Source organism: Oncorhynchus mykiss, chromosome 6, assembly GCF_013265735.2.
Source record: "Oncorhynchus mykiss isolate Arlee chromosome 6, USDA_OmykA_1.1, whole genome shotgun sequence".
Taxonomy (NCBI): Eukaryota; Metazoa; Chordata; class Actinopteri; order Salmoniformes; family Salmonidae; genus Oncorhynchus; species Oncorhynchus mykiss.
The window spans coordinates 55,077,939-55,099,103 of NC_048570.1; the positions used below are offsets into that span (position 1 = coordinate 55,077,939).

Below are 21,165 nucleotides of genomic sequence, written 5' to 3' on the forward strand. Positions count from 1 at the left end.
ACCTGTAATGTCGCCTTTTGTAGCCGCCATGACTTTTTTACTAAAGCTAAAGGAGTTTAAACTTGAAGTGGAGGTAAGATTATGAATTGGAAACTACTTGTGCGGAGCCCTTAGTTCATGCGGCCATCTCGTTCAAGGGTCACGTGATCCCCCAACTCCTTTCAGACTAATGACGGCACACAAAGTGCTATTTCAGACACATTCATTCAAAACTACAAGCAAGGCAGGTGCCCCACAGACAGGTTCCCCCCCCCCCCCCCTCCCCAGAATGGGGGCAAATACTGCTTTGCCTGAATGTATCAATGCAGTGCCAATAGGACACAATCTGCTGCCATTACTGTATTACAGTATAGTACAGTGACACTTACTTGCACATAGTCATAGTGAAGATCTTATGACTCTAACACTGTTCCTCTCAAATGGAACTCCGCACAGCTGCTTCATCGTAAGTTGGTGTTGACACAAGATGCGGCAGATGGTATGGTTGATGGTATGGAATGTTGCATGATCTGCGATGATTTGCTCTCGTAGTTGATGTTGGCGGATGGTGTTGTTTGCCAACACTAGATTGACAATGGCCAGTTCCTGTTCATGGGTGAACAGACGTTGCCTTCCACCCTCAGGAGGTCGTCTGGCAGTTCTGTAGAAAATGCAAGAATATGATGTCATTGGTTAGGTTCTTTTTTTACATACTGTACTGTCATACTGTACACAGTAACATCAACTGTATTACATGTACTTCACAGCACTATACCTATTTTTTTTTTGTTCAATGAGGAGCATAGACCTAATACTGTAGGACTACATTGTATTGTACTGTGATGCAGAAAGATATGCAACAATTAAATAGGTACAGTCTAGCGTAGAAAGTTGAAGACACACCTGTTCTCCAGTCTAAATGTTTGTATTATGGATGCTACTGTGTAGAGACTCTGGACTCTCTGCCCAGCCTCCCTCATCGTCAGGCCATGATTTATGACATGGTCCACCAAAGTGGCCCTAATGTCATCAGAAATATGTGTCCGTCTATTGCCTGGTCCCCTTCTTTGTTCTTGTCCTCGTCCTCCTCCTCTCTCTCTCTTTCTCTTCCTCTACCTGTTCCTCTCGCTCTCACTGCCTCCATGTTTGCAAAGTTCTCTCAAAAGAGGTGAGCTTACCTGAGGTCTATTTGTAATGCTAAGACTCAGACTAGGCTACCTGGGGCGGCAGGTAGCCTCGTGGTTAGAGCATTGGACTGGTAACTGAAAAGTTGCAAGGTAAAAATCTGTCGTTCTGTCCCTGAACTGTTCCTAGGCCGTCATTCAAAATAAGAATTTGTTCTTAAACTGACTTGCCTAGTTAAATAAAGGTTACAAAAAAACGAATTGGTGATCAGTACAACCGAGAGTCAAGAAACCTGTAAGTGGTGCCTTGACTCTCTTTGGTCACTAAAGATCCCATGACACTTATCGTAAGAGTTGGGGTGTCCTGGCTAAAATTCACAAATGGCCCTCATGGCCACCATGGCCACCTAATCATCCCCTCCTCTCCATAGTAACTATTTCCCATGTTGTTGCTGTAAATGAGAATGTGCTCTCAGTCAACTTACCTGGTAAAATAAGGGTAAAATAATATACATGTGAAGAGGGGAAACGTTTCAGCACAAACTATTATTCTACGTCTAGTTCGATCGATATGCCTTCGCCAATGTTTGAAATGCCTGCATGTATCTATCGAGCTAATTAAACCCTCGAAAGCATAAAGAAATCCTTATCCAGGACTGCTACACAATCCCCCATAACAATGTATTGTGTTTAGTATGCCAAGATGGGCTCTGCAATAATCACACTCACATTGTGGAGTCACAACATTAATTAAAAATGACCTTTTGGAGGTGGCAATTAGCCAGCCTAGGCCTCACTCCCTCCAAAACAAAAGTGTAGAACTAACAACAGTTCACAGAAATCAATAGCCGTGTCTATTATCAGGCTGGGGTCTGGGGAAATCGGTTCAGATTCAGGGAGATTTAATCAGTCAGGATCACAACAGCATTATACGATGGTACAGAATGCTGAGGAAGAGACGTACGGCGTGCACAGCTTAATCTGGTGAACAATAACCTCTCACGCTTATGGCGAATAATTATTTACAGCAAAATATGCTTTCAGCTAAAGCTCTTGGACTCCTGAAGTGTGGAGCATTTTCTGCAAGTAGATCATGGATAGTCTCGTTCTTTACTTTCTAACTCTAGAGCAGCTCAACATTTGACTGAACCTTCCTTGACCCTTGCCCCAACTGCTCCCAAACACTTTCATTATCAAACCCTTCTCTAAAAGTCTATGCTAGCCTTGCCTTCTGCACTTCAGTCTTACATCTTCCCCACTGGGCATGAACTCGTCGAATCAATCGTTTTTTCCCATGTCATTTCCACAACAAATCTACGTGATGACAATTAATCAATGTGTAAAACTGATTGGATTTGCACAAAAAAAATCACCCAACTTTTTACCTAAATCCATTGTCATGGTTACATTTTTGGTTGATTTAATGTTGAATTCATGTTAGTTGACGACTCAACCAAATGTAAATCAAAATAGATGTTGAACTGACTGACGACTGTGCCCAGTAATCTCTCTTTTCTTCAGGGATTATCTGTGATCAGACAATCCACAGTCTGACTTCACTATGAGCAGTCCGTTTCTTATTGGCAATACATGTTTACTAATTTGTGTGAAGGTCTGTTTGACTCCGGTAATGAGATTTGACGCACTGCGCCGTAGTTTTCACCGAAAGATCAGTTGATTGCTTCTGCCCTCCTAGGTCTCGGTCTCTGTCACCTTTCCATATTCAAGCCTCCGAAATTAATTTGGTCATTCAGTCATAGATGAAGACATTTGAAAATCTAAAAGGATGAGAGGGCCGAGTGTACAGTATATGGAAAATGAATGATTTGCATTAATATTTTTTTACTAGACTTACTGGAATGCTCTTTCCTCTGGTAAGTGTGACTAAGGTTGTTGGCTGGGATTTTTATATTGGTATTTCAGAAATTCTGTGTAATCAGACTTGCTTTCTTCCTCGCCAAACGTTGACAATTGCAAAAAGTGAGAGGAACTTTTAATCTGGTAGTATATGATGAAGCTTTGATGGTATGTTGCCTCTATCTGAGAAAGGGTGAGTGTGAGTAGGATGCTGTAAATCTGTCTTCCCAAGAAGGGCCTAGGGGGTATACTACAAAGCAGGGTGAGTTAATGAGTTGGCCAGCTAACTTTGATAAACAACCATAAATAACTACAGATTTTGCAGTTCCTTATGAAAGCTAAATATAGATATGTGTTTTTGGTTGTTAAGTCAAGTACACCATGCCCATTTCAAGCTTCTCTTTCTAATGTGAAAGTTATTTCAGAATATTTGACCAAGTTAGCTGGCTCACTCATTCAGGCTGCTTTGTAGCATACCCCTCTCGAGGGCATATAGGGTAGAATGGCAACTGACAGACATCTGTCTCCTCTGAGCCAGAGGTTAAGTTGAGCATGTCAGTATGTCGCCCCTTTCATTAAAACCCCATTATAGTGCAGCTAATGGAGAGTTAACGAGGACAAGATCGGCGGATCGTCCTTCAAGTCTGGCTCAGGGAGACTAATCTCTGCCTGATTCCCTGTCTGGGAGGATGGGACTGGAAACGTACACCGTACGAATCGACTGACGATTGGGAGTCCGGACCACATGCAGGAGCCCTGGAGGGTCGAGAAAGAGAGATAGAGAGTGGGAGAGAAAGACTGTGCATAGACAGACAAAGAGAACAAGTATGATGCTTAGTATGGTGGAGAGAGGAATGTCTTTGTAGTGTATCACATCTTCTTTTGTTTTCTTCAGTGATTGGTTGTCTTTTGCTTTGTGAATGCATTTCTGTCCCAACAGGTCTAGGTGCCCGTTGACTGAAGAAAGTTCCCAACCAACAGATCACTGTAAGTACAGTGACCATTCTCAGTAACGGTTACAGAAATGTTTAACTTTTTTACATGTGGTTGTTTATCTACCTGAATGCACTGAATGAAGTCGCTCTGAATATAATAGTCTGCTGAATGACCAAAATGTACTTGTAAATGTAAAAATTAACAGTTGCAACGTATGCTGGGTATTATCCTAATGTACTACGCCCCCAGAACAAGACAAACTCTTTGACCAAACTAAAGTTGGTCAGTTCATTTCTACATACATGAATGAATCTGGTGCACATCAAGTATGACCATATATGACCACATACAGTGAGCTACGACATTATTTGGACAGTAGCTAGGTTTCCATCCAATTGGCGACAGATTTTCAAGCAAATATTTTAAAATCTGCATCAAAACAATATGCATGTTTTCCTCCCGGAGATGTGTTTCCATCTAATTGACTTGTTGCAGATAAAAGACTGTGTGTGATGACGTACTTTACATAAAAATACATTTTGAAGTTAAATTCCCATGTACCGAATAAAAAATACAAGTTAAATGGGTATCCATTGCATTTTAAACTCAAATGATGGCTTTCTCTCCTAAAACATTGTGTTATATAGTGTGTGTGCCCACTCTTGTATTAGCATGTTCACTCAAGCAAACAACCATATCTGTACGCTGTTGGCTGGAGCGCAAGTATAGCCTAGATTATGAGATTATTATTATGGACAAAAGAGCAAGATTAATTTGTCAAACATGTCATCGCGTTTACTTCAATCTGATGTTTTTTTTTAACAATATTTACGCATGAAAGCGGGTTCCACCGTCATTTCTCGTATTATTCATTTTACCAACACAAAAAGATCCCACCTTGTCCAGCATATTTAGTTTTGTCAATTTGTTTTGTTTCCAACTGGCCTGTCATGAAATATTTTATCCGACATGTACTGTACTTTACTCACACAAGGAGGTTGGATGGAAACCTGGTTACTGATAATTATTTTGTTGTTTTGGCTCTGTACTCTAGCACTTTTGGATTTGAAAGGAAACAAGGTTAAAGCTGTGAGGTTAAAGTTCAGATGGTCAGCTATAATATGAAGGTATTTTCACCCATATCGGGTGAACCATTTAGAAATTACATAACCTTTTGTACATAGTCCCCCCATTTTAGGGGACTAAACGTATTGGGACTAATTCACTGCTTTGTCCCAAGGTATTCAAAAGTTAACTATTTGGTCCCATATTCATTGCACACAATGAATACTGTACATCAAGCTTGTGACTCTACACATTTGTTGGATGCATTTGCTGTTTGATTTGGCTGTGTTTCAGATTCTTTTGTGCCCAATAAAAATGAATGGCCAATTTTAAGAAACCTGATGAGTGAGAAAGTTACAGATGCACAAATATCAATGCTAACCTATATGAAATATCAATGCTAACCTATATCAAATATCAATGCTAGCTGTTATTGTAATGGTGAGAGGTTAGCATTTCTTGGGGGTATGATATGTGTGTTTCTGTAACTTCACAGTGCTAGAGGTGTGACTACAGAGCCTGGTTCGATCCCGGGCTGTTTCACAACCGGCCGTGATTGGGAGTCCCATAGGACGGTGCACAATTGACCCAGCATTGTCCGGGTTAGGGGAAGGTTTGGCCGGGGTAGGCCTTCATTGTAAATAAGAATTGACTGTTTACCTGTGCACCTGTTTGATTCACTTCCATTTGGGCGTGGTCCATCCGGAATTCTTGGCACGTTCAAACTCTATAACACCACAGTGCCCTGATGCAAGAGTTCACGGAGCGGCCTGTTGATTACAAACAAAACAGCAAAAGCAACTTTGTTGCATTTTGTAACTCGGGAATACATCTTCGGTCGTCGTGGAATAGACGCATCGTTAAAAACATTTCTAAACAACTGGTTGCAGTTCAGAGCCAACCCGGATACTAAGGAAATCCTGAGGGAAATCGACGAGTATCAACAGCTTTATCCTATGGAGGAACAACACACTCCATTGTGGAAAGATACCTCACAAAAGAACTCTAACCCGGCAAAAAAAAAAAAGAAAGACAGATTCATCTACAGACACAGACAATTGACTTACTGTTGAAGTAGAGGCTAGTGCTTTTGCTGGAATCCATTCAACACTTGAAAAGATGTGTGAGGAGGTAGCAGGGCTGAGGGGGAGTTTGGAGTTTAGCCAGAGTGAAATTCTCTTGCTCCAAGGAGAAAACAAGGCACTCACATCCAAGGTAAAAACCCTCGATTCCAACATGTATTCTCTACTCAGGGAAAACAGGGTGATGAGGGAGTCGCTACTAGACATACAAAGCCATAGCATGCGTGAAAATATAATATTTTCTGGGATTCCTGAAGACGCATCCAATAATCCAGAGGGGGCAATCAAAGAGTTCATGCAATCCGCATTGAAACGTCCTCTAGAGACTGCAAACAAGGTGACTTTTCACAGAGTACACAGACTTGGAGCTCTGAGCGACAAGACCTAGGGTCCCAGACCTATCATCATAAAATTTGAACACTACCAACAAAAGGAGCTGATCAAAAGCAGAGGAAGGGAGCTACAAGGGTCCAAATCCAGTCTCAATGACCAATTTCCACGGGAGGTAAACCAACGTTGCAAGAGACTGTATCCTGTACAGAGACAACAGAGGGAGAGGGGTAAGTGTCATCACTTTCTCATTGTGGACTCACTTTTTATAGATGGACAGCTCTACTGAGACAGCTCCATAACATCATGGCTGTATTAAATTCTATGGTGATGTGAGGCTATGAAAACATAAACGAATGGGAACTGTAAAAATATGTGAACACTAGGAAGTTGATATGAACACACACGCACTCAATTACATGCTCACTTGCACGTACGGACTTATACATACGCACTTGATCTCTCTCCTCTCTCTCCCCTCTCTCTCTAGCGTTAATCACTTTTCTATAATTTAATATGTTTTTTGTTTGTCTATCTTTTCCATGTCTTTGTCTACATGTTTACAACAAGCAAGGGGAATCTATCAGAACAGGGACGTTGTGGAATAATAACATACTGTACGGGATATATTTGTACTTTAGTGAAGCCGTCTCTATAGTAATGCAAGATCTCTTTAATGATCACGTGAAACGTCAATTACTACGGAAATGCTGGGATGTGTTTTTCTCTGAAAATGATGTTAAAGGTAATTATGATGCAACTATGATGGTGATACGATATGGATTACAATTATCATCCTGAATACAAAGGCTACACACACTTCACGTTATACACATAGACACTCATCCATGGAAATTGGCTGCGTTATTATTTATTTGGACATCAGAATTATAGTTTTACTCTAATCCAGGCATCATACACACTGTCACTAAATCACATCCAATATCATACATATCAACCTACTCAGATTTGCTACACACATAATATCTTGACGCAATTTTCTAATGTATGTGGCTTTGGATCACAGGCAAACAGGCAAGGCAATAAAACAAATATTGCTAGAACCTGTTTCTTGAATTCTAAATATCAGACATTTGAAATATCAAATTTTGACTGTCTTAATACCGCTTATGAGAGTAACTTTACATGCACTAATTATGGTCAATTTATACTGAGAATAGTATCTAGTTAGGGTAAGGGGTGAAATAATTATATCCAGTTATAATTGTAATGGGTTAGCAGGTTATAATTATACAAAAAAGAAAATCAGTCTTTACGTGGCTAAAAGAAAAGGAATATAACATATACTGTTTACAGGAAACTCACTCTACATCCTTAGATGAAGTTGCGTGGAAATTGGAATGGGGTAGTAAAATCATTTTCTGTCATGGACAAAGGAACCCAAAAGGTGTGATGATATTAATTAACAAAAGAATTGATCTGAATGTGCAAATAGTCAAGAATGGTTCGAAAGGAAGGTGGATCTTTTTGAATATGAAAGTGGACGAAAAAGAGATTTGGATCATTAACTTACATGGTCCAAATCAGGATGATCCATACTTTTTCGAAAATATTTAGACCAATTTATTGAATTTACAGGCAACAAATGATAAAATCATTATGGTGGGAGATTATAACACAGTGTTAAGTACCTCAATGGACAGTAAAGGAAAACAGTCTTCAAACTATCATCACCTAAGGAAATCACAAATATTATGGACACATTAGAAATAATGGATATTTGGAGACTAAAAAACCCAGACCTAATGTCTAATTGATCATGAGAAAACGCTAAAGAAGCAATAAAATTGTTTTTATTGCTTCTTTAATCTGAACAACAGTTTTCAGCTGTGCTAACATAATTGCAAAAGGGTTTTCTAATGATGCACTGGCCTTAAAATGATAAACTTCGATTAGCTAACACAACGTGCCATTGGAACACAGGAGTGATGGTTGCTGAAAATGGGACTCTGTACACCTCTGTAGAAATTCCATTAAAAAATCATCCTTTTCCAGCTACAATAGTCATTTACAACAATGTCTACACTGTATTTATTTTCAATTTGATGTTATTGTAATGGACAAAAAATGTGCTTTTCTATCAAAAACAAGGATATTTATAAGTGACCCCAAATTTTGGAATGGTAATATACATCAAGGAGACTTAATCAAGCTAGTCAACTTGACTACTTTGTCTCTTTCTCATTTACATCAAAGGTTTAAAAAGTTGATAGGAGACAGAATGCGATCAGATCATCATCTAATTAGCCTACACATAACTCTTACGGAATATCCACATGGACGGGGATATTGGACCTTTTATCAACGTTTACTGGAGGACAATTTATTTTTAACTAGGACAAAATTATTTATAACAGCAATTTTCCAGTATAATACACAGTTGAATTTGGAAACTTACATACACTTAAGTTGCAGTCATAAAAACCAATTTTTCAACCACTCCACAATTTTCTTGTTATCAAACCATAGTTTTGGCAAGTCACTTAGGACATCTACTTTGTGAATGACACAAGTAATTTTTACAACAATTGTTTACAGACAGATTATTTCACTTATAATTCATTGTATCACAATTCCAGTGGGTTAGCAGTGTACATACCCTAAGTTGACTATTCCATTAAATTATTTGGGGTATTTAGTAGCTGCCTGCTACTCAGCCATAAAAGCTAGAATATGCATATAATTAGTAGATTTGGATAGAAAACACTCTACATTCTAAAACTGTTTGAATTATGTCTGTGAGTATAACATAACTCATATGGCAGACAAAACCTGTGAAGAAATCCAACCAGGAAGTGGGAAATCTGAGGTTTGTAGTTTTTCAACTCAGCCCCTATAGAATACACAGTGGGATATTGGTCATGTTGCACTTCCTACGGCTTCCACTAGATATTTAGAGTATTTAGAAACTGGATTGAGGGTTCTACTATGAAGGAGGGGCTCATAAGAGCTCTTTGAGTGAGTGGTCTGGCAGAGTGCCACAGCCTCAGTCTCACGCGCTCACTCACGTGAAAGGTAGGTGGTACATTCCACTTAATTTCTGAAGACAAATTAATTGTCCGTTTGGAATATTATTCAGTAAAGTTTTTTCAGTAAAGTTAAAAAAAAAAATCTGACACAGCGGTTGCATTAAGGAGAAGTGTATCTATAATTTCTTGTACAACACTTGTATTTTCATCAACATTTTATGAGTATTTCTGTAAAATGATGTGGCTCTCTGCAATATCACCGGATGTTTTTGGAACTAGTGAACAGTGTCAATGTAAACTCAGATTTTTGGATATAAATATGAACTTTACTGAACAAAACATACATGTATTGTGTAACATGAAGTCCTACGAGTGTCATCTGATGAAGATCATCATAGGTTAGTGATTAATTTGATCTATATTTCAGCGTTTTGTGACTCCTCTCTTTGGTTGGAAAATGGCTGAATGCTTTCTGTGACGAGTTGCTGACCTAACATAATGACATGTTCTGCTTTCGCCGAAAAGGGTTTTTGAAATCAGACACTGTGGTTGGATAAATGAGAATTTTATCTTTAAAATGGTGTAAAATACTTCTATGTTTTTGAGGAATTTTAATTATGGCATTTCTGCTGTTTTGAATTTGGCGCCCTGCAGTTTCATTGCCTGTTGAGAGGTGGGACGCCCACATACCCTAGAGAGGTTACAGCTTGGAAAAAACATCTGAGAGACTAATTGACATCATTTGAGTCAATTGGAGGTGTACCTGTGGATGTATTTCAAGGCCTACCTTCAAATTCAGTACCTATTTTCTGGGAAAATCAAAAGAAATCAGCCAAGACCACAGAAGAAAAATGGTAGACCGCCACAAGTCTGGTTCATCCTTGGGAGCAATTTACAAACGGCTGAAGGCACAACGTTCATCTGTACAAACAATAGTACACAAGTATAAACATCATGGGACCATGCAGCCGTCATACCGCTCAGGAAGGAGACTCGTTCTGTCTCCTAGAGATGAACGTACTTTGGTGCGAAAAGTGCAAATCAATCCCAGAACAACAGCAAAGGACCTTGTGAAGATGCTGGAGGAAACCGGTACAAAAGTATCTATATCCACATTTTTGGTGAAATGTCCTCTGGTCTGAAGAAACAAAAACAGAACCGTTAGGCCATAATGACCATCGTTATGCTTGGACGAAAAACGGGGAGACTTGCAAGCCAAAGAATCCCATCCCAACATTGAAGCACGGGGGTGGCAACATCATGTTGTGGGGGTCCTTGCTGCAGGAGGGACTGGTGCACTTCACAATATAGATGGCATCATGAGGTAGGAAAATGATGTGGATATTTTGAAGCAACATCTCAACATCTTAAGTTAAAGCTTGGTCGCAAATGGGTCTTCCAATTGGACAAAATATATTTCCAATGTTGTGGCAAAATGGCTTAAGGACAACAAAGTCCAGGTATTGGAGTGGCCATCACAAAGCACTGACCTCAACCCTATAGAAAATTTGTGGGCAGAACCGAAAAAGCGTGTGCGAGCAAGGAGGCCTAGAAAACTGACTCCGTTACACCAGCTCTGTCAGGAGGAATGGGCCAAAATTCCCCCAACTTATTGTGGGAAGCTTGTGGAATGCTACCCAAAATATTTAACCCAAGTTAAGCAATTTAAAAGCAGTGCTACCAAATACTAGTTGAGTGTATGTAAACGTCTGACCCACTGGGAATGTGATGAAAGACATAAAAGCTGAAATAAATCATTCTTTCTACTGTTATTCTGACATTTCACATTATTAAAATAAAGTGGTGATCCTAACTGATCTAAGACAGGGAATTATTACTAGGATTAAATGTCAGGAATTGTGAAAAACTGAGTTCATACGTATTTGGCTAAGGTGTATGTAAACCTCCGACTTCAACTGTATGCATTCACCGCCTTTGCTCTGAAGTCCCTAAATAAGATCTGGTGCAACCAATTACCTTCAGAAGTCACATAATTAGTTAAATAAAGTCAATCTCTGTGCAATCTAAGTGTCCCATGATCTCAGTATATATACACACACATGTTCTGAAAGGTCCCAGAGTCTGCAACACCACTAAGCAAGGGGCAACACCAAGCAAGCGGCACCATGAAGACAAAGGAGCTCGCCAAACAGGTCAGGGAATAAAGTTGTGGGGAAGTAAATGATCAGGGTTGGGTTATAAAAAAAATATCAAACTTTGAACATCCCATGGAGCACCATTCAATCCGTTGTTAAAAATGGAAAGAATATGGCACCATAACATACCTGCCCAGAAAGGTCCACCCACTTAACCTCAAGGACCAGGCAAGGAGGGCATTAATCAGAGAGGCAAGAAAGAGACCAAAGATAACCCTGAAGGAGCTGCAAAGCTCCACAGCGGAGATCGGAGTATCTGTCCATAGGACCACTTTAAGCCGTACACTCCACAGAGCTGGGCTTTATGGAAGAGTGACCAGAAAAAAGCCATTGCTTAAAGAAACAAATAAGCAAACACATTTCGCTTTTGCCAAAAGGCATGTGGGAGACTCTCCAAACATATGGAAGAAGGTACTTTGGTCAGATGAGACTAAAATTGAACTTTTGGGCCATCAAGGAAAACACTATGTCTGGCGCAAACCTAACACCTCTCATCTCCCCGAGAATACCATCACAGTGAAGCATGGTGGTGGCAGCATCATACTGTGGGGATATTTTTTATCAGCAGGGACTGGGAAACTGGTCAGAATTGAAGGAATGATGGATGGTTCTAAATACAGGGAAATTATTGAGGGAAACCTGTTTCGGTCTTCCAGAGATTTGAGACTGGTACGGAGGTTCACCTTCCAGCAGGACAATGACCCTAAGCATAATGCTAAAGCAACACTCGAATGGTTTATTAAGGGGAAACATTTCTATGTCTTGGAATGGCCTAGTCAAAGCCCAGACCTCAATCCAATTGAGAATCTGTGAATACTTTCGCCAGCCACTGTATGTATCTTTTATTACCTTTTAACTTTTTTCTATTTATCTACCAATGACCTTATGCTTTCCTTACGGCTTCAAATGCCCTGCCCACTTCAATTCCTCCACCTATCCAGCGGTGGCCAATCCAAGCCAGGAGCCATGGATAGAAAAGAGCAGATGCTCTGAGATGCCCCCCACAAAGACTAATCTACTACTACTATTTTCTACATGATAGCTGTCAGTTCTGAAGCTACTAAAAAAAGCTCACAGAAGTGCAAGAGGCAGACGGGAGCTTTAATGTTCCCTACTGAAATCTCTGTTATGCCATTGTTAATTGGAAATAAACATTTTGAATGTGATGTGGTGCTTTTTTCATCAAGTTGGATGAATGAAGTAGAATTGTAGAACTGACATAATATAGGTATTTGTTCCAGTTGTGTTGAAACATGGTTACAATCTGACAATCATTTCTAATTATTATTTCTCAATTAAACAGTGTTTGAATAACACAAATAAATTAAGAAAATCTGTAATAATAAGATCACATAAAAATGATTACATTTGGTATTACCACTGTCCAACAGTAGATCCAAATACTCTGATATACCCAGACATACTACAGACTGTACTATTCAGAGCAAAAGCCCAGTTCGCAGATATCTCACTGCCTCATAGGTTAATTTGAGCTAAGCAGGAAAAATCTCTCCCTCTGTGCGATCTCGTAAACATTTCTGGCCTGTTAATGGATTACTATGCCCTACAGGTGGAAGACCTTTAATTACTGGATAACGAGCTGATTCCTGTTAATTAAAAGACAGGATTAGCCGGTATGTGGGAGGGATGAAGGGAGGGAGAGAAGAAGGGATAGAAGAAGGGGAGAGCCACAGGAAGACAAGTCAAGGTGACCTCTGACAAAAAAAACATGCAAACACCGCAGCCACACAGAGACGGATGAAAACAGATAAAAACGCATAATGTATTTGTCACTGTCCATTTCAAAATGTCTGTGTGGCCCTGGCCCAACAAGACACATGCAGTACGTTACATTACAACAGGTAGAAACTTTTTCTGCAGATATGATGCATTACTGGAGGTGCTTGCTCCTTGTCTTATTGCAGTGTTTACAGATCTTCTCCTTTCAGTTGTGAGTTACATATTTAAAAGGAACTTTATCCCTAAATCTACCCGGTGACCGAAAATGGTTAGCTTGGAACTCTCGCTATAGTATCCCCCTGATTTTAGAGCTTGAACACCATTAAGTACATAGGCTCTCAGAACATGAGCTTTGTGCAGTGAGCTTCCTTGGTTGCTCTTTGAAATCTGGCTGCAGAGCCATGACGTTCAACCAAGGATTCCACTCTAGTCGCTGCACCTTTCCCCATTCCTCCATTATACTGTACCATGATATCTCTCTCGCTCTCGACCCCCTCCTACACACACACACACACACACACATGCATATCCTCTCCTCATCCCGTTTCTCCTCTCTCACACCCTCTCTTTTTCCATCTCTCTTTTCACAGTGGGGTAAATCACATTAGGCTCTAATAGGCAGCTTAGATGAGCACCCAAAGCACCACAGGCCATTACCTACTCCATTTTAAGAAGATCTATTCAGTAATAACCGCCGGTTACTGGAAATTAAGGCACCTGCCTTCCGGCGAGGGTCTGTAATGTCCGTGGAGATTGGGAGATTATCAAGTCTTACCGACGCAGCTTCACTGAGGAAGCAGGAAAGTTGAAGAGGGGGAGAGGAAAGAGGTGGCAGAGGGAGAGAATGTGTGTGAGAGTGTGCAAGGAGATAGAAAGAGGGTCAGATAAAGAATGCGCACACACAAATGAAAATGCCATAGTAAAATATATCTATTCAATACTTGGTCAGATAAGAATTTGTATTTATTTATTTTATTTATTTTATTTCAGCTTTATTTAACCAGGTAGGCAAGTTGAGAACAAGTTCTCATTTACAACTGCGACCAAGACAAAGCATAGCAGTGTGAACAGACAACAACACAGAGTTACACATGGAGTAAACAATAAACAAGTCAATAACACAGTAGAAAAAAAGAGTCTATATACATTGTGTGCAAAAGGCATGAGGAGGTAGACGAATAAATACAATTTTGCTGATTAACACTGGAGTGATAAATGATCAGATGGTCATGTGCAGGTAGAGATACTGGTGTGCAAAAGAGCAGAAAAGTAAATAAATAAAAACAGTATGGGGATGAGGTAGGTAAATTGGGTGGGCAATGTACCGATGGATCATGTACAGCTGAAGCGATCGGTTAGCTGCTCAGATAGCAGATGTTTAAAATGGGTGAGGGAGATAAAAGTCTCCAACTTCAGCGATTTTTGCAATTCGTTCCAGTCACAGGCAGCAGAGAACTGGAAGGAAAGGCGGCCAAATGAGGTGTTGGCTTTAGGGATGATCAGTGAGATACACCTGCTGGAGCGCGTGCTACGGGTGGGTGTTGCCATCGTGACCAGTGAACTGAGATAAGGCGGAGCTTTACCTAGCATTTTTTTTATTTTTATTTTACCTTTATTTTACTAGGCAAGTCAGTTAAGAAAAAAATCGTATTTTCAATGACGGCCTAGGAACAGTGGGTTAACTGCCTGTTCAAGGGCAGGACGACAGATTGTCAGCTCGGGGATTCGAACTTGCAACCTTTCGGTTACTAGTCCAACGCTCTAACCACTAGGCTACCCTGCCGCCCCTTGGACTTGCATTTGGTTTTACTAGCGTTTAAGAGCAGTTGGAGGCCACGGAAGGAGTGTTGTATGGCATTGAAGCTCATTTGGAGGTTAGATAGCACAGTGTCCAAGGAAGGGCCAGAAGTATACAGCATGGTGTCGTCTGCGTAGAGGTGGATCAGGGAATCGCCAGCAGCAAGAGCAACATTATTGATATATACAGCGAAAAGAGTTGGCCTGAGAATTGAACCCTGTGGCACCCCCATAGAGGCTGCCAGAGGAGCGGACAACATGCCCTATGATTTGACACACTGAACTCTGTCTGCAAAGTAGTTGGTGAACCAGGCAAGGCAGTCATTAGAAAAACCGAGGCTACTGAGTCTGCCGATAAGAATATGGTGATTGACAGAGTCGAAAGCCTTGGCCAGGTCGATGAAGACAGCTGCACAGTACTGTCTTTTATCGATGGCAGTTATGATATCTTTTAGTACCTTTAGCGTGGCTGAGGTGCACCCGTGACCGGCCCGGAAACCAGATTGCACAGCGGAGAAGGTACGGTGGAATTCGAGATGGTCAGTGATTATTTTGTTGAAATGATGTGGAAACAACGTGGATTCAACCAGTTTTTGCCCAGTGGGCTAAATACCTAGGCTAGGTTGCTGTAGATGTCCTTGAGCAATCACAAAAACAATGAGACCAGCTAAAGCCCTGGGAATCCTCCCTCTAGATGTAGTGAGAAATTGTGTTGATTATATAAACATCTCTACCTAGCTCCACCTACATTTCTCAGTCCAGGGCCCATATCAGTTCATTCTCACACTCATCAGCTCCTGCCTGACCTTTGCCCTGAGGACTGATTGCTTACCAGCACAAATAATCTTTCTTCATCCCTTCATCCCTCTCTGTAAACCTTTTGTCTTCTACTTCTTCATTCTCTCCATCTCCTCCCCATAGCCTGGCAAACGAGAGGTGTCCCAGACAAAAGGAAAGAGAGAGAGAAAGGGAGAGTGTTTCTGCTGTCCCAATGCCAGGGATTTGTGTGGATCCTAATTGAGACAGGTTATACACAGTAAATATGGAGATGCAGTAAAAAAAAGGTTATTCGAGAGAATAGTGGATGGACTGTAGCCTGCTATAGAAAACAGCAACATCCAGACAGCTGAAACCTAGACAATCTTCCTAAGGCTTACACCTATCAGGTCCCTGTGGGGGATTTTCTGTTAAATCACATTCAACACACGAAAACTCTCTCCCATTCCATTTCTGACTTTCACTCTCGATTTCTCATTCTGTCTTGTTCACTCTCTCTCTCTCCTCTCCCCAATCTCTCTCCCTTTCTCCCTCTCCCCTTCTCGCCCATGCATTCCTCCCACACACACACACTGCTTCTGACTGCTCTAACCACACTGTGAGTATCTGAAGGTGATGCCTTCTTCTCCTACCCATGTGTGTTGGGTATTATGTGAGCATTGCCCTATTGCATTATACAACAGCGAAAGTGGTTCCTCCACTCCCCACTGTGGTCTTTCTTATTTTCTCTCCTCTCAGTGCGTCTCAGACTCTGCAGACATTGTGATCCAGTATGTGCTGATTATGCCAACTCCCCACTAGACTACCGCTTCCCAGCAGCAGCCCCGCTGTCTCACTGTGCCCTAGAGGTGGAGGGGAAGGGAAGGGAAGCAGACACATTGTCACGGCCCAACATACAGTAGGAGTGGGACTGAGGCTGAGTCTCAAGTGTAATCCTATTCACTATAGTTAATTACTTTTAACCGGAGCCCCTACAGAGCTCTGGTCAAAAGTAGCGCACTAATCGGGCATGGGGTAGAAAATAACTGATTTACTTGTGCAACTGTGCAATTAGAACTAGCTAGTCTATGCCTAATCAAGTGTTCAATGAGGATTGATTTAGAGTGTCTGATCCAGTCTCCATCACAGGTTTACTGAGTGAAGCTGATCATTAGGCATTGATTGAGTATGCCTTGTCTTTAGAAAATCAGAGGTTGGTCTAAGGTTGGGACTATACCACAGGAGGCTGCTGAGAGGAGGACGGCTCATAATCAGTGGGAATCTGTCGTTCATGTTTTGAGACCCACATTGTTTTGAGCCCCACCTGCATGTTATTTTGGCATAAAGACATTTCACATGTCAGTTTGCAAACGATGTGAAAAAATATATATAGCATTGAGTTAATACAGCTGCATACAAACATGGTCTCTTTTTTGTTTTCTTGAGTAAGGTCGCTTCAAAGTGCAGGTGTTTCAGCCTAGCTCAGTGCTTTCTGTGGTGGTGGGGCAAGCCAGCAGAAAATATGGAGTTTTGTGCCGTGATTGGTTCAGTGTTCTGTCACTCGTGGGGACACTACGTCACCGCCAAGTATAAGGTTAGACATAGAAAATTCTAGCCCCTTGGGTGCTGCCATAGAGTTACATTAGAAGTGCCTATCCAAGAAGGCTGAAGGTCAGTCGACACAGATAAAATGACGTCAAACCACTTTATGTACAGTAGCTTAGATTGGACTGATCATGTCAACATCATACTTTCCAAATCTTAGCTAGCAGTCATCATCATGAATCAAGTCGACAATCTACTGGCAAATCCTTTTAAATCCTTGTCATATGAAAATAAATAAAGGAGAGAAATCATAAATAAAACGTATCGGTCCTCATCGGCCACTGGACATAAGCATTACGCAAGTTGGAAATCGCAAATTCAACAATGGTTGGTTTGGAAGGAATCAGTGACAGTGGTCGTGTGGTCCCAAATTTGGGATTAAAGGGCTCTTTTCTCTTTAAAAATGATAAACATTCAACATTGGCCATGCAGTCAATGAAGCATGATTTGTGCCGCGCTCAAAACTGTTAACTCGGAACGGCGAAAACTTGACATCAGTGAGTTCAAGACAACTGAGCTACGACCTGAGCTACGCCCTGAAGATCAATGACGTCATCATTATTCAACCTTGGAAAAAAACAAGTTGTGTTGAAAGCACCATAATTGCAGAGAATGCCAGACTTTGATGACAAAATTTGCCCACGATGGACCACTGTGAGTCCAAATATGTATTGTATGCTGATGCATAAATGATGTAATATGCCAGGGAGATATGTATACCGTAGCTAAGAATTAAATACTAAAGTGTATGTTGTGTAATAAGCTGTTTGTGAGAACACTGTAAGAACAGCCCATGTTCTGAATTCTGTCGCTGGACATTTCAAAAGTGCTAAACAAAAGTTATATTGACTACACTACCGGTCCAAAGTTTTAGAACACCTACTCATTCAAGGGTTTTTCTTTATTTTTACTATTTTCTACATTGTAGAATAATAGTGAAGACATCAAAACTATCAAATAACACATATGTAATCATGTACTGTAGTAACAAAAATAGTGTTAAACACTATTTTATATAAAAAATATTTTCTTCAAATAGCCACCCTTTGCCTTGATGACAGCTTTGCACACCCTTGAATAAGTAGGTATTCTAAAACGTTTGACTGGTAGTGTACGTCCGTCCTAACTCGCTCATTAATGTCTTAGTCGAAATGACGGATTGCCTCTTATCCGCTTGTCGTCCCCTTACGCCATAATTTGTACATCTCAGTTGTCATTAGAAACCACATTTGTTTAAGCAAGTCAGCCATATCAGCAGTGGTGTAAAGTACTTAAATATACTTTAAAGTACTACTTAAGTCATTTTTTGGGATATCTGTACTTTACTTTTTATATTTTTTTGATAACTTTTACTTTACTACATTCCTAAAGGAAATAATGTACTTTTTACTCCATACATTTTCTCTTACACCCAAAAGTACAAGTTACATTTTGAATGCTTAGTAGGATAGGAAGATGGTCCAATTCAACGCACATATCAAGATAACATTCCTGGCATCTGGAGTCTGATCTGACGGACTCATTAAACACAAATGCTTCATTTGTAAATTATGTCTGAGTGTTAGAGTATGCTCCTGCTATCCGCAAATAATACAAAAAAATTGAAAATGGTGCAGTCTGGTTTACTTATTAAGGACTCTCAATTGAGTTATACTTTTACTTTTGATTCTTAAGTATATTTTAGAAATTACATTTACTTTTGATATTTAAGTATATTTAAAATCAAAACACTTTTAGACTTTTACTCAAGTAGTATTTTGCTGGATGACTTTCACTTTTACTTGAGTCATTTTCTAGTCAGGTATCTTTACTTTTACTCAAGTATGACAATCGGGTACTTTTTCCACCACTGCATATCCATTATGTTTTTTAAAAGGCAGTAAATGAGGATGAATGAACTGTTTTGCTGCCAGACAAGGCTCCACTGATAGCCATGTGTAGCAGTGGTAAGATGTTGGAACTGCTGTTGGGACAGCTTTATTTAGGCCCTAACAGTTTGTGGGCACCGTTTGTCACCGTCATAGTGCAATTGATGTATTGTTTAGTGTTGTGTTGTGTAGTGGCTTTACTGGCATGCCCCAGTGTTTGCTGTGACCTTCATACGCTGTTGTCAGCGAGACTGGAGAGATACAGTATCAACTAGTCGGGATGATATCAGTATTGCGATACTCTCTAGTGATGTGACAAGGAAACCAAACATGAAGCTGATTTTGCTTCGTTAGCAAAACAGTCCTAATGTTGGAAACAAATGTTATATATTGTCATCCAGAATCACATGTATTTATTTTCCAAGCTATAGCACACAACACTTTACATACAGCAGGTTTTTAAAGGACCAAAGATGATTTGTCTGCTTCATATTTTCATTTTTGGAGAAAAAAAAAAATATTGCGATAATGGTAACAGCGTTCACTACCAGCCATTTCTTAAAGATATCCATAAAAAGTGTTGTTTAAAGTTTGCCACAAGCCATCTGGGAGACACACCAAACATGTGGAAGAAGGTGCTCTGGTCAGATGAAACCAAAATTGAACTTTTTGGCAACAATGCAAAACGTTATGTTTGGCGTAAAAGCAACACAGCTGAACACACCATCCCCACTGTCAAACATGGTGGTGGCAGCATCATGGTTTGGGCCTGCTTTTCTTCAGCAGAGACAGGGAAGATGGTTATAATTGATGGGAAGACGGATGGAGCCAAATACAGGACCATTCTGGAAGAAAACCTGATGGAGTCTGCAAAAGACCTGAGACTGGGACAGAGATTTGTCTTCCAACAAGACAATGATCCAAAACGTAAAGCAAAATCTACAATGGAATGGTTCAAAAATAAACATATCCAGGTGTTAGAATGGCCAAGTCAAAGTCCAGACCTGAATCCAATCGAGAATCTGTGGAAAGAACTGAAAACTGCTGTTCACAAATGCTCTCCATCCAACCTCACTGAGCTCGAGCTGTTTTGCAAGGAGGAATGGGAAAAAATGTCAGTCTCTCGATGTGCAAAACTGATAGAGACATACCCCAAGCGACTTCCAGCTGTAATCGCAGCAAAAGGTGGCGCTACAAAGTATTAACTTAAGGGGGCTGAATAATTTTGCACGCCAAATTTTCAGTTTTTGATTTGTTAAAAAAGTTTGAAATATCCAATAAATGTTGTTCCACTTCATGATTGTGTCCCACTTGTTGTTGATTCTTCACAAAAAAATACAGTTTTATATCTTCATGTTTGAAGCCTGAAATGTGTCAAAACGTCGCAAAGTTCAAGGGGGCCGAATACTTTCGCAAGGCACTGTAGATGAGAAAAATAAACATTTCCATAACTTAACAAATGATTGGTATGTGGCATGTAATACCAGTTAATTTAATTTCTTGGCAAAAGTAACAAAATATTTCATTTTGTGGGCCATATCCAGTGTTGATCTCTGTGTGCAAATTAAGTGAATTCATAATTAGCTACTGTCACGACTTCCACCGAAGGCAGGTCCTCTTCCTGTTCGGGCGGCGCTCGGCGTCACCGGCCTACTAGCCATCACCGATCCTTTTCTGTTTGTTTTGTCTTTGGTTCTTTCACACCTGGTTTCATTTGCCTTTAATTTCTGTGTATAATTACCCCTGTTGCCTGCCTAGGTTTGCGCAGGATTATTCATGTGATGTTGTGCCTATTTTGTTTTCACGTATTTATACTGAGTGTGTATAATTTTAGGAGCTTTTTTTCCTCCTTTCATGAGTAATGGGTTTCTCTGTTGTCG

General features: G+C 40.4%; 1 long non-coding RNA gene across 1 annotated transcript in view; it reads right to left on the bottom strand.

The window, feature by feature from the left end:
• Positions 1 to 373: 373 nt before the first annotated feature.
• The window catches only part of LOC118964910, a 33,104-nt gene continuing 12,312 nt past the window's right edge, over positions 374 to 21,165 (bottom strand). Inside the window, exons 2-3 of the long non-coding RNA XR_005052163.1 lie at positions 5,622 to 5,731; positions 374 to 640 (exon numbers count right to left, since the gene is read on the bottom strand). This is a non-coding gene — a long non-coding RNA (uncharacterized LOC118964910). The remainder of the gene's footprint in view (positions 641 to 5,621; positions 5,732 to 21,165) is intronic.